The following is a 13,358-nucleotide window of genomic DNA, read 5'->3' on the forward strand; positions in this document are numbered from 1 at the left end:
ATCGACTAGATTGATGGGGACATGTGTCGAAAAGTTGTCTTTTGAGATGATTTGGTTCTTGTTCTGTTGGTTTTTTATTTTTCTATAATGAGATGGTGTAAATCTATGAATAACTTGCAAAATAAACTAAGTAAATGTATGACGAAACATAAATTGGTTAGACAATAAACATAAATAAACTTCAACGAGAATGTAAAGAAAATGTAAATTGCTAGAATAAAAGGACTTAACGAAAAAGTAAAGGAATGTAAAAGATACTTCGATTCGATAATAGAAATACAAACATATGTAAGGTGTTGGTGTTACACGTACAATTCTCAGCGAAAACTCGTTCTCTTAACACTTGATACTTGAGCGATTTGTGAGTAATTGGTACAAAATGAACACCCTGGATCCTGATACTAAGACCCTTATTTATACTAATTCAACCCTAACGGTCCTACACTAAAAAAATGCCATGTTGCCCACATGCATGCGTTTCGAATCCCTGGGGCGCCATCTGTCCTCGTTGATTTAAATAGAACATTTCGAAATTCAAAACTTCCCGCTCGAACCTTATTTGATACGTGGCAACGTGTTCTTCGTGAGAATGGGTCAAAATACTTTAAGTTCCAACAACTTTGTATTTCGAAGGCCATTAAAAGCTTTGAAGACTACCTATCTCGATCAAGCTTCGATTCTAGGAATCTCCAACATATATAATATTTTCCAGAATAACAATCCAAAGCCATTCTCTCTTCAAAAAACTTAAATCTTCGAAGAACATACATAGCGGTCGAAATCTCCAGCTAACACATAGTGACTATTCTAAGCCTTAGTATGCCAAAAAAATGTAGTAAGACTATTAGCATATCCTCCGAAACAGATATTTCACCCCTTCACCCTTGCTTTGTAAACATATATTTCATGTATATCTGTCTCATCTACACGAAAATGAACACTTGTTAGTGCATATCCTCCGACATCGGTTGCAACGGAAACAGGCTGGTGTACAACTGCAACTTTTAGCATCAGTTGATGCCTTCCACAGCTGCCACTGTTGATAATGCCCAACAACTTCGTGCATCAAGTTTTATACCATCATCATCCCAGCTAGTCTCTAAACACAAATTTAAAAAATGTTAAAGCATGATCTTTAGCTCTCGAAATCGTCAGTAGATAAATATTAGAAGACTTAAATTTCTAATTGCAAACATTGAAACATTTCATATAAAGATCTTATAGATTTAACATTAGGTCATGTTTGGAAGTGAATTCTCTACCGTTAGACAACTAACTACATGAGGCTCAATTATAACTCTGCAACTAATTAAACTATTGAGGACTATGAATTGTGTATGTATGTATATTGTAGTGTTATTGTTACAATGGAGATTGTTTTAATGGTTGCAATCTTCTACAGTTGAAATTTAACTATTAAGGATCATGGTTAGTGTATGAACGTATATCATAGTGTTATATCTAAGACAACACAACAATATAGTTTGTCACTCACCTTACATTGAGAAGAATATCATAAAACCAACAGAAACTTGAATGACTCTTCGACTTCCGACACGGTTGCTTCCTAGAAGTCCTACATTCTCTCTGTCATGATATTAAAAGAATCAATTTCTGTCTCTAAAAAATGAAAACTATGAATCAGAATATGTTTAATAGCACATACACTGAAACAATTAAACCAGTCAGTGTTCCGAAAAGGCCATTCAGCAAAATTCCAATTCCCTGCCAACCGATACCACGACTTAGTACATGAGCAGGAGGTGGTGTGGCACTCGCTAGACGCGATGCTTCCTTGAATGCTCCAGCTAACTGTCAAAACATCAAAGGCGGTGACCGTTTCTTTAGAAGTTATACGGTAGAGCATCAAATGTTTATGTATTTGAAAATACCTCGATTAATGAGACTAAAACAGCAGCCATCATTCCAAAAGAATGGCCAGCATCAAATGTAGGAGCACCCCATTCAAGAGGGTATGGAATCTTTATCATACAGTAACATGTTCAAGAAATCAACATCATTTTAGCTACACTAATACATAATAACATAAATATATTAAACAATCAAGGTGATATTGATACCAACCAAGGAGCAGAAGAAATGAGATTAGCCCTATCTGTCCTGCAATTATGTTGCGTTAAATCCGGTTGGTGTTTGTATGGTTCACTCGCTATAAATAGATGTGCATATGCCATGTCACCGTTGTCGATATGAGCAGCGCAAATCGCTCTAGTATCGGTACATGTCTTGTCTGAAAAGTTTTCAAGAGCTGCAAACAACATTTCATAATACTTTAAAATCAATTTCAAATCAATGCAGGTGTAACAAATTGAACAAAAAAAGAGTAAGACAATTAAAAGCAATTTTCTTACTAAACACTAATCCAAATTTTCTAATCCAATTATTTGATTTGTACCTGGGAGAAGATTATAAACATGATTAGCATGGGAATTCCAATTTCAACATAAGTCTCCACCTGAAATAGGACAGAACAACATAATGAACAACAATATATGATACAAAAAAGTTATATAGTAAAAGTCAGGTGGTTTGTGTTTTCCTATACCACATGAAAGCCTCTGTCAAATTAACCAAAACCAACTAATGTAATTACTGGAACCATTCCAAGTGGGCTGAAGAATCTGCATTAAATGAAAAACGACATAGTTAATTTCATATTTGATAATACTACATATTTATATAATAATTTTCAATCTTTGGTTTTAAAAGAAAGGTTTACCTAGAACAAATTGCAGTACTTTAACTAAATTCAAAAATAATTTGTATACTTGATGCTACAATTCTACTCTTTGCAAAAGCAGCGGAAAAAAAAAACCTATTCCTCTAAAGCTCAAAGGAAAACCATAAGAATTTGTTAGAGACAAGAAAAACTAAAATGCAAACATAAAAGAACATTTATATCCACATAAATCTATTCTGAAAAATCATAAAAACCAAAATGAAAAAGGGAAACGAAACCCAGGAGACAAGAAAAAGTATATTCACCTATGAAAGGCTTGAAAGCAGTTGTTCTACTTCTCCTCTGTGTAACCCAAAACACATCCTGCTTCTTATTCATGTATAACCCGGGATCAACAAAGTTCTTCACTCGTATGAAAGCGGCTGTAGTATTAGGGAAGGACACTTTTATGTAGAATGGTGGATGAAAGCGGCGGCATTATTAGGTTTGTATAGACATTTAGGGTTTGAGGAGAGATAAGAGAGAAGAGGGAAGGAGAATTTGAATATGAAGAGAGAATGAATTGTGATGAGAGAATGAATTGTGATGAGAGAATGAATCGTGAAGAGGGAAGATAGGAGAAAGAAGAATGACACCTGGCAAAAGCATTCATTTTCATTGGACAATAAAAAAGTGATAGGGTTATTTTGTTAAATACTAAAATGTCCAAATTGTAGTGTTAATTTTTTTTTAAGGGAAGGGCAGTTTAGGTAGAATGGTCAATGTCTTAGTATATGTTTGTATAGTAGATAGTAGATGAGTGAGGTTGAAGTTTCATCTTGAATTGCCTCCTCCTCCTCCTCCTCCTCACCAGAACAAGTCCATTCCAAGTTCACAACCAAGTCTTCTACCCTAACAAACAAATGCAAGGCACTAGTCCTTCAAAAGTTCAGGCCAAACCAAACCAAGTGAAGTTTATCTCTGTCAGTTATATCTTTGACGCAAAATTTTAAAAGAATAAAAGAAAAAAGATACATAACTAATATGGTGGTTGGCACTAACATAAAATATAGAATGTTGGCTATAATTTACTTGTAGAATCCCGAAATTGATAATCCACCAATGACTCAGTTCCTCCTATAACCATAACATCTACATCCCCTCAATTTCTTTAACACCGACATCAAAATGAGGAATAATAACACCACACTTGTTCAATCTTCCATTCAAAACCATGTCAATTTTACCATCCCGGTGATCATCAACATACTCAAACTCCCTAACATAACATACAACCACAAGAAAACCTTATCAACACATAAACCAATGGTCTACAATGAAAAAATAATTATAATACAAAGAAATATAAATGTAAAATAAATCACACTACAATTCAAAATGAAGTACAACAACTACAATTGGAAATACAGCATCCTCATACGAGAGGGATATCATATGAAAATTTATCTTAGGAATGAAAAAAGTAGAAAAATTAATGGAAGAACTATTTAATAAGGAATTTTAACAAAGTGTACCCCTTTGAATCATCCAATGTATTCAACTCATAGCTATTTGATTGATTAAGATAATGAAAGTTTCTTGGATTTCCTAATTTGAACCGTTCAACATCTTAGAGACAAGAAAATATCAATTAAACTAACTCACACAAAGCATATAGAAGCGATGATAATTTCTCAGGATCAGAATCTTGATAAACAGGTGATCGTTCTAGCAAATATGTTCTAATAGCAGCTTTTGAAATTCTCTCGTTTTGATCAAACCGAATCTTTGCAATCTTACCTAAACGACCTAAAATATATTATGTAAGTTTAGGACAATCTTTAAAATAACAATTAAAAGAAAGAATGATATTGTAGAGATTGTAAAGTTTATAAAAAATAAAAAATTAAATGAATGAATAAATCTTTTTTTTAATAGGTAATTCAATAATAGGGAGTATAAGGGATACTCCACCCTATTACAAAAAGTCACCCTCTATAGCAAAGGAGGGGAAATACCAGGACCTAGAAACAATAACCGTCATGATTTCATTGAAACTAAATTCTGAATTAGTGAAGACGATTTCGTTCCTTACCAGCCATAAACTCCACATAGTTGCGAGCCACACAATTGCTACCGTGATTCTGGTCTTCATTTTGCTTAACTTATTCCAATGATGAAAGAAGTTTTGCAGCTCCTCCTTTGACAAATCTAGATCATTTCCCAGTCATAATATAATTCTCCTCCACACTCCTTCCGATATTACACAGCTGCCAAACAAATGCGACGTAGATTCTAACTCAGATTCGCAAAGGACGCAAGTTCTGTCCAATGTTATGCCTCTCCGATGTTTGTTACAGATTCTTCAACTTTTCATCAAAATCATACCTGTAAGTCAACCTTTGATCTTTTATTTCTGTATTTTATGCTTCGATCGTTGTTTTAGAACTGATTGCATGTGGTTAGGGTAGGTTTTTAGGAAGGCTTTGATGAAAATAGATGATGAAGGTGGTGGCGTATGGCGGAGATAAGAGACTTCTCGGTCATTTTTGGTGTTTTTCTTCGTGTACGTGCGTCGTAGTCAGATGTCTTGCGTTTTTGCCCTTTTCCCGGGCGCGAACTTCGTCTAGCTCGGAATTTGTGGTTATGGAGGGGGCAAGGGCGCGGTTTATCTGGTCTCTGGGCCGTTGAAGTGCCCTTTCACTCTGTACGATGGTGGAAGGGTGGATTTGATTTAATTGTCGAATTCATTGTTCTCCCCTGTGTTTCAGGTGAAAAATGACCGATGAAACTCGTCCGACGGCGTCGGACTCGTCGTCCTCTACCCCTCCAGCCCGGCAAGAGGTGCCTCAGCTGGCCTGGGTGCATCAGGAAGCACTGGACATAGAGAGTTATTTCGTGGAGGAAGACTCTGATGTCTTTACCAAGGTGGGAGAAGGGTGGTCGGTTCTTATTGCGGCCGAAGATGACCGAATTTGTGATGTGTATACCCCGGATTTAATTCCTATGTATGAAGTGGTGTTTCGGGATAGGGGTGTTCAAATCCAAACCAATCCAAATAAAAACTGCAAACCGATCCAAAAAAACCGAAAACTGCAAAAAACCGAAGTTTATTGGATGTTGATCAGTGGTTTTTACACATGTTTTTACTGTTATTTTTAGTTTTCGTTGAAGTATTTTATTTTATGATTTAATTCATTATTCGTCATTTTATGCTTTGGTATTGTGTTTAAGTGTTTGCAGACTCAGATGAATGAAGTGGAGAAAATCAGTGAAAAAAATGAAGAAACCGAAAAAAAGCACATCTGCTGGTCACACGCGTCCCCAGACGCGTTTCTCAAAGCTAAACTGCAATTCTCTGGTCACACGCGTTCCAGGACGCGTCTCTCAAGCCTAAACGCGTTTCCACACGCGTTTCCACACCCGTCCCATGCCTTGAGGAGAACCAGAAAACTTCCCTCTGCTCAAACGCGTTTGCAGACGCGTGTCACAGGACAAAACGCATGTCCACACGCGTCCAGGAGTGCAAAATTTCAAAGGAAACATTCCCCCTGCCAAGACGCGTCCCCAGACGCGTGTCATTTGAGCCAGACGCGTTCCCACACGCGTGTGCACGTGAAGATTTGGGCTTTCTTGCTGAAAAGCCCAGTCAGACAGAAATAAAAGGACCAGAATGCGTTTGGACAAGGGTTCGACGAATTGGGGAGCGAAAATACATTGAAGAAGCTGGAGAATTCAGATTCGAAGCAAGGAATGAAGATTTCCATGAGCATTCGCGATTGAAGATCTGATTCCCTTTGTTTATCTGTAATGTCTACAATTCAAACTATGATTTTTATTATTGTTATGAGTAGCTAAACCCCCCATTTCTAGGGGGTGATCTTGATTATGAATGTGATAACTTTATTTCCTTGATACAATAACAATTTGGTTTTCATATAATTGGTTTGTTTTACATCTGTTCTTTATGCCTTAACCGTCGGACAAACGGATAATGAAATTGTATGAATGAATTTAGCTGGACAGCAATTGTTCATTGACATGAGTAAGAACATTGGATAATAATTATCACCTAGGACTAGGGATATTTTATCTTAACCGGAAATTCTTGGTATTGGAATGCTTGATCATAATTATAATTATCTATGGACATAGTAATTAGGTTGTGACGTCAAAGATCTTTTCACTAAGGCCTTAGGATTAGATATTCTTGAGAACCGGTAATCAATTGTGAAACTATGTTATTGTATTGAGAAGGATAGTTGTTACAGGAAGAATCATTCACCGGCCCCTAGCAACCTACTCATCTCTGTTCATCGTTTTAATATTCTGCTTATTTACATTATTTGCAAAAACAACCAAAACAACCTTTTGAACTTTTGTTTGATTGAAACACTGATAAAACTCTATATCGTCAAGCAGTCCTTGAGATTCGATACTTGGGATTTTCCCATTACTACTACATAGGCAAAAATAATACACTTGCTATTTTCTTATCAAGTTTTTGGCGCCGTTGCCGGGGACTGCCAAAGATTATAGAGTTCTAGATTTATTTCAGTTAGGATTTTGTTGCTCTGCGACTAAAATTTTATTTTCTGCACTATTTATTTTTCCTAATTCTAATATTTGTCTAATCTGTGTATGCGAGGTAAGTCCTCAGCTGAATTTCTTTTTGACGCAGAAATTGAAAGAACTTTGCACGCAAGGCGTAGACAAGCTCGGTTGGCTAATCTGGAACCTGAAGAGGAAATTGTGTCAGTTCATTCCGATTCAGAGTTTGAAAGTGAAGAAGAAACCATGGGTGAAAATCCTCCTCCTCCTGAGAGGCTCCTTGGTGACTACGGTGCTGCAAACACACCGGGGAGAAGACAAACAATTGTCAACCAACCGGTAAATGCTGCAAATTTTCAACTACACCCATGCACCATCAATCAGCTTGAAAGGAAACCTTTCACCGGAAAGGTTAACGAAGACGCAAACAAGCATCTGCAGAGATTTTTGACCATGAGCACCACTCTAAAAATTGATGATCATACCGAAGAAGCAAAGAGATTGAGGATGTTCCCTTTTACTCTAGCAGAAGAGGCATATGAGTGGTTCTATTCGCTACCAGCAGGCAGTATCACATCGTGGGGAGAGATGGAAAAAGCTTTCCTAAATGAATATTTTCCAGCGTCAGTCTTTCTACGAAAAAGGTATGAAATTCTGAACTTCAAGCAAAAGGAGGGTGAGTCTTTAGGGGATGCCTATAAAAGGTTCAAGAGGACTTTGGTGGCATGTCCGACACACAATATGGACAAAACTGAACAGATGCAAATGTTTGTGAACGGGCTGAGAATAAAGACAAAGTAGTTAATCGACACAGCAGCTGGAGGCTCAACAAATTTCACAACAGCTTCTGGTATCATTGTCATACCCTAATTTTTGACCCCCCTGAGATGGCATATATTCAAGATTTTTCATCAGGTCAAGACAAGTTCCCAGAGCAGCCACTTCTCCATCTGGTATCCAATCAAGGATGCTCAGAGACAAGGAAGCTCAGGCAAAGGATCAATCAATACAAGGATTAGTCCCTAATACAATCATGAGGCTCAAAGACTTCACTTTTCTCATCTATGATTGATTAGACATCCAGTCATATGAGTACAGGTTTACTCAGGTCACCAGACTAGGGTTTTGAGCCTATCAAGGACTGAAATCAGGGATCACATTTGGGAAACCCTAAAAAACCTCAGAGGGTCATTCAAAGACATCAATCATCTTCAAATAACTCATATTACAAGATCTACTGGACATCACACTTCAATCCAAAGTCTACAGTCATTATTTTCACATGGTCGACAAATTAGGGTTTTGACCTAATTCACCAAGATAGTTGACTTCTGATCAGGGCATGAATCCAAAACTCAAGACATGATTCAAGGATCTCTACTACCTCCATATAATCCATTTATATCATCCATTTGGGGAGAAGATCTTATTTCTACACAAAAGCCCAAAAATTCACTTTGTCAGGAAAAGTCAACTGTGAAGGATCATCATTGACTTTTAAGGTTTTTGGTCAAAAAATGACTTTCAAAGATCAATATCATCAATATATGGATGTCAAAGTCATTTGACCAAAGAAATTCAAAGAAATTCATCAAGGAGCGAAAAGTCGGGAATTAGGGTTTTTGAGGGCATGGTGAGATCTCAAAATTTCACCTACACAACTCAAAAAACTTCCAACATGAAAGTTGTAGATCTTGCCAAATAAAACAACATCTTACAAGGGAAATTTTTTCAAAAGATCAACCATTTATGAAGTTTTGGAAATTTTGAAGTTTAGGTCATAAACACTTAGAAATTTTTCTAAGTGTTTTAACCTAGTTTTCTTCCAACTTTGACCTCATTTTTCACAAATTTCCCAAAGGATTCTGAAGAAGACATAAACTAATGATTTAAAGTAGATGTTTAGGGCTTTCCAAATTGTGTTCAACCTTCTCAAAATTCAATTTGAGCTAAGAGTTATGCTTGTTCAAAGTTGACCTCATGAAGTGAAATTATAGGTCATGCATCATTTTGGAACTTTGAAGTTTTGTGCACATGACCTCAAATACAGATGCTACATGACCCATAATACATCTGCAAACATGCCATGCATTCATTTTCACCATGCCATGATAATTGAAGAAGATTCCTAAAACAAGAACATGTGATTATGTAATGATTACATTTGAGAATTTATGGCAAATTGATGAATCACCCAAGGAATCTTCTCATCAACCAATTAGAGCTCACTTTGCATCTGAATTGTCCCCTAAGATCAGATAGAATCAATGGATAGGGGAGGTGGCTCGAAAATGCAATGATCACACTTGGATATTCTTTGAAATTTCTTCATGGCTAAGAAACCAAACTTGCTTCACTAAGAAAGCTCACTCTCTCATTCAGTACTGAGACATTTGCCTATAAATAGGAGAGCACAATTCAGTAGAAAAACACACCAAAGCAACCATATTACTTGCTTTCTCTTTCTCTTCTCTTGTTCATTGTTTTTCAAAGTTCTTTGGCAAGAAGAATCGATTTCTTCAAACCAGAGCTTATCTTTGGGAAGTGAGCATTCTAACATCTCAAGGGAGGTCATTTGAGGTGATCCAAGCACCTGGATCACTTCTGTAGGTGGAGGAACCCCATTGTTGCTCTCACTTTGGAGCACCTGCAGTTGGAGGTCCATGGAGTGATTCAGAAGGTTTCAAGGCAAGCCAATCATCCAGACACACTCCTCAGGTCATAGTGAAGCTAACCAGATGGCTGCAGCTCATCTGTAACTCGAGAATCAACACCCTCCATGTTCACTTGAAGCTGAAATCGAGGGAGGTCCATAGAACAATTCAGGAGGTTTGAGGTCATTACAAGCATCCAGTTAGCATCACTGAGCCACAAGGAAGCTTTTGGGATCATTCATACAAGCCCAGTTGCTCTCTATCATCCTCACGATCTCCATTTTCAGAGGTAAGTTTCTGAACTCTCTCTCTCTTTAATTTAAGTACTCTTTGTGAAATAGATCGATTCTATCTTGTTCAGCATCATCAGAGGATTGAAAACCCTCTATCATCATCCATTTATCTTTCAGTATAGTCATTTAATTTAATTTTGAAATTTTAGGGTTCTTCACGATTTCTGGTAAATTAGTTAGATGTAGTTAATGATAGTTCATGTTAGTTACATATTTAGAATCGTGAGTGAATTTAGAGCAAGTTTCATGTTTACATCGTTGCAAATGGTTGAGAAACGAGTAAGTTCAGAAATTCAAAAATGGAGAGCTTGAGGTTGAAGATGAAGATGGTGGTGGCGCGCAAATTTGAATTCTCAGGGGAGAGTTTATTTTATTTTGAATGGTGTGTGTTTTATTAACGACTGAATAACTTGCCCTAGTGGCCACACATGCGCTCTTAGTCTCCTCATGCCAAAGGTCTGGGGTTCGAATCCCCCTCGCCCCAGACTTTTTGGTTCTTTTATTTTTCAAAGATTTACAACGTGTTTTGAAACATAACCAAATGAAGGCAAGTCACTAACACTGAGCGCGCGTTGGCTCAGTGGTGTTGTTTTGGGCTGGTGACCTCAAGGGCGTGGGTTCAAACCCTCCAAGGGCCAAAACTTATTTTTTTTAACACTAATTTCTTTCATTTCTCTTCACAACTTCACATATTTATTTAACTTATCAAAATAAATCATTTTCACTTCATTTTTCATACACCTATTATTTAATATATCTATTTTGTGAATAGTCAAAAAAATCATAAAAATATTATTTATTTCTTGAGTTTTTAATTAGGTTTAAAATAGTATGTTTTTAAGTGTTTCTTAAATACTTTAAATATATATTATCACTTTATTTTAACCTAATCACTTTGTAAATAAGTTTATGATAAAACCCTAATTATTTAGGTCTTAATTAAGTAAAAATCTTTATTTTTACTTTAATTAAGTTGACTTTTGTCAATTTTCAAAGCTGTTATCAATCTCCGATTAAACGGATGATTAAGGTTTCCAAACAACAAAACCTTATATCATTTCAAATCATTTTCAACTGCTTTTATCACCAGTACTGCAAAGTAATGGGCCTCTAATAGAGTGTAAGTCCCAAAAACCTTCTCTTCTTAGCTTGTTTTCAAAAACTGTATTTTCAAAATCTTCTTTCTGTTTTCAAAACATTCTTCTGGTATTTGAAGGGCATTATTCCCGGTGAAACTCTTCAGATACCTATGTGACCTTTGTCCATCTCCACTTCTTCTGTTTTCAAAAACCATTAACTGTTTATCATATATATTCAACTGCTATCAACAAAACAACAAAAATACTGTTGAGGCTCTGTACATACTTCTTCAATGGCCTCCACTCCATCCAGGTTAGGCTTTACAAGCTTTCAATTTACAGTCTTTGTTTAAATTACTGTCAAATATAAATTGTGCATATATTAGTTTAGAACTACGTTTGAGTATAAACCTTAGGACAGTTAAACTATATATATATATATTATAGGAATATGACCTAGGATTGAGAATGTCTTCCCGGTGAAGGCTCTTTCCTAATTAGAGATCTGTAGTTCAAACCCCCAAGATGAATTATTCCCGGTGAAACATCTTGGCAAAAACCTTAGAATCCAAATAATAGGACACATCCACCCAAAGAGGAATTATTCCCGGTGAAACCTCTTACCCATTTGCTTAGAGCCAAAATAAGTTCAAAACTACATAGCTTTCTCTTGTGCTATAACAAGGACCCTCGATTAGCCTCCTCTTGGGCTTTGTACAAGGACCCACAGGCTTCTTAAAAGCATTTCCAGCTTCCTCTTGAGCTTGTATACAAGGACCCATCAGGTTTCTTATAAACATAGGAACAGGTCTTTAGTCACCTTTTAGCCTACCCTGGTGAGTTTCTTCCAATTTAAAACCAGACTTTAAACCAGCTAAGTTTGTCTCAATTTCACATTGAGTACATTTTTGGAATGAGAGACATGGACAGTCTCTATCACCTTTATCTTCATCAATCTTCCTTAGCAGAGTCTAGGATCCATGTTTGGTCATCCTCAGCATTGAGTCAGCCTTCATCTTGGGCTTTAAACAAGAAGTCTCCATTAGATAATCTTTCTGCCATTCATTTTAATAAAAAACCCCTGGAAAGGGTCAGCCTCCAACATCTGTCTAAAAATGTCAAAACCCCTGGAAAGGGTCAGCCTCCAACATCTGTCTAAAATGTCAAAACCCCTGGAAAGGGTCAGCCTCCAACATCTGTCTAAAAATGTCAAAACCCCTGGAAAGGGTCAGCCTCCAACATCTGTCTAAAATGTCAAAACCCCTGGAAAGGGTTGGCCTCCAACATCTGTCTAAAATGTCAAAACCCCTGGAAAGGGTCAGCCTCCAACATCTGTCTAAAAATGTCAAAACCCCTGGAAAGGGTTAGCCTCCAAAATTAATTAAAAATAATTTCATTCTCTTAGGAGATAATTTCCCCAAAAGAGTCAGAACCCCTGGAAAGGGTCAGCCTCCAAAAAACATGATAAAGTCAGTCTTTTAACAGACAAATTCACTAGCTGAGTCAAAATCCCTGGAAAGGGTTAGCTTCCAAAGAAAAACAGTCTTTTAATAAATAAAACCTCCTCAGTAGAGTCAAAACCAACAAAAACAGTTAGCCTCAACCTTGGGCTTCATACAAGGCACCCAAACAATAAAACTCCCCTGTCAAGAGTCAGCCTCAACCTTGGGCATTGTACAAGGCAGATAATAGAGTCTCCCCAGTGAGTCCTTCATCACTCAGTAGCCACAACCTTGGGCTTTGTACAAGGCAGATAAACCATATCTTTCATATGTCAAAGATTCCTAACACTTAGGATCTTTCCCCATATAGTCACCCATACTTAATTCATTTAAGAGTCCGCCACAACCTTGGGCTTTGTACAAGGCAGAAAATAATGTTTTCCCTAGCTAGAGTCAGCCACAACCTTGGGCTTTGTACAAGGCACATAAAATAGAGTCATTCAATTATTCTCAACAGTTAGCCACAACCTTGGGCTTTGTACAAGGCACACAAATAGAGTCTCCCTAAGTAGAGTCAGCCTCAATTCTGGGCTTTGTACAGAACACAAAAATACCCTGTAATTAATTCCCAGTGGAGTCATCTCCCAGAGTCAATAATA

At 36.9% G+C, this 13,358-nt stretch overlaps 1 pseudogene; it reads right to left on the reverse strand.

Moving 5' to 3' along the window:
• Positions 1 to 1,487: 1,487 nt before the first annotated feature.
• On the reverse strand, positions 1,488 to 4,724 carry LOC131625379 (nucleobase-ascorbate transporter 2-like; annotated as a pseudogene).
• Between the last annotated feature and the right edge of the window lie 8,634 nt (positions 4,725 to 13,358).

This window comes from Vicia villosa, unplaced genomic scaffold (assembly GCF_029867415.1).
Source record: "Vicia villosa cultivar HV-30 ecotype Madison, WI unplaced genomic scaffold, Vvil1.0 ctg.000211F_1_1_3, whole genome shotgun sequence".
Lineage (NCBI taxonomy): Eukaryota > Viridiplantae > Streptophyta > Magnoliopsida > Fabales > Fabaceae > Vicia > Vicia villosa.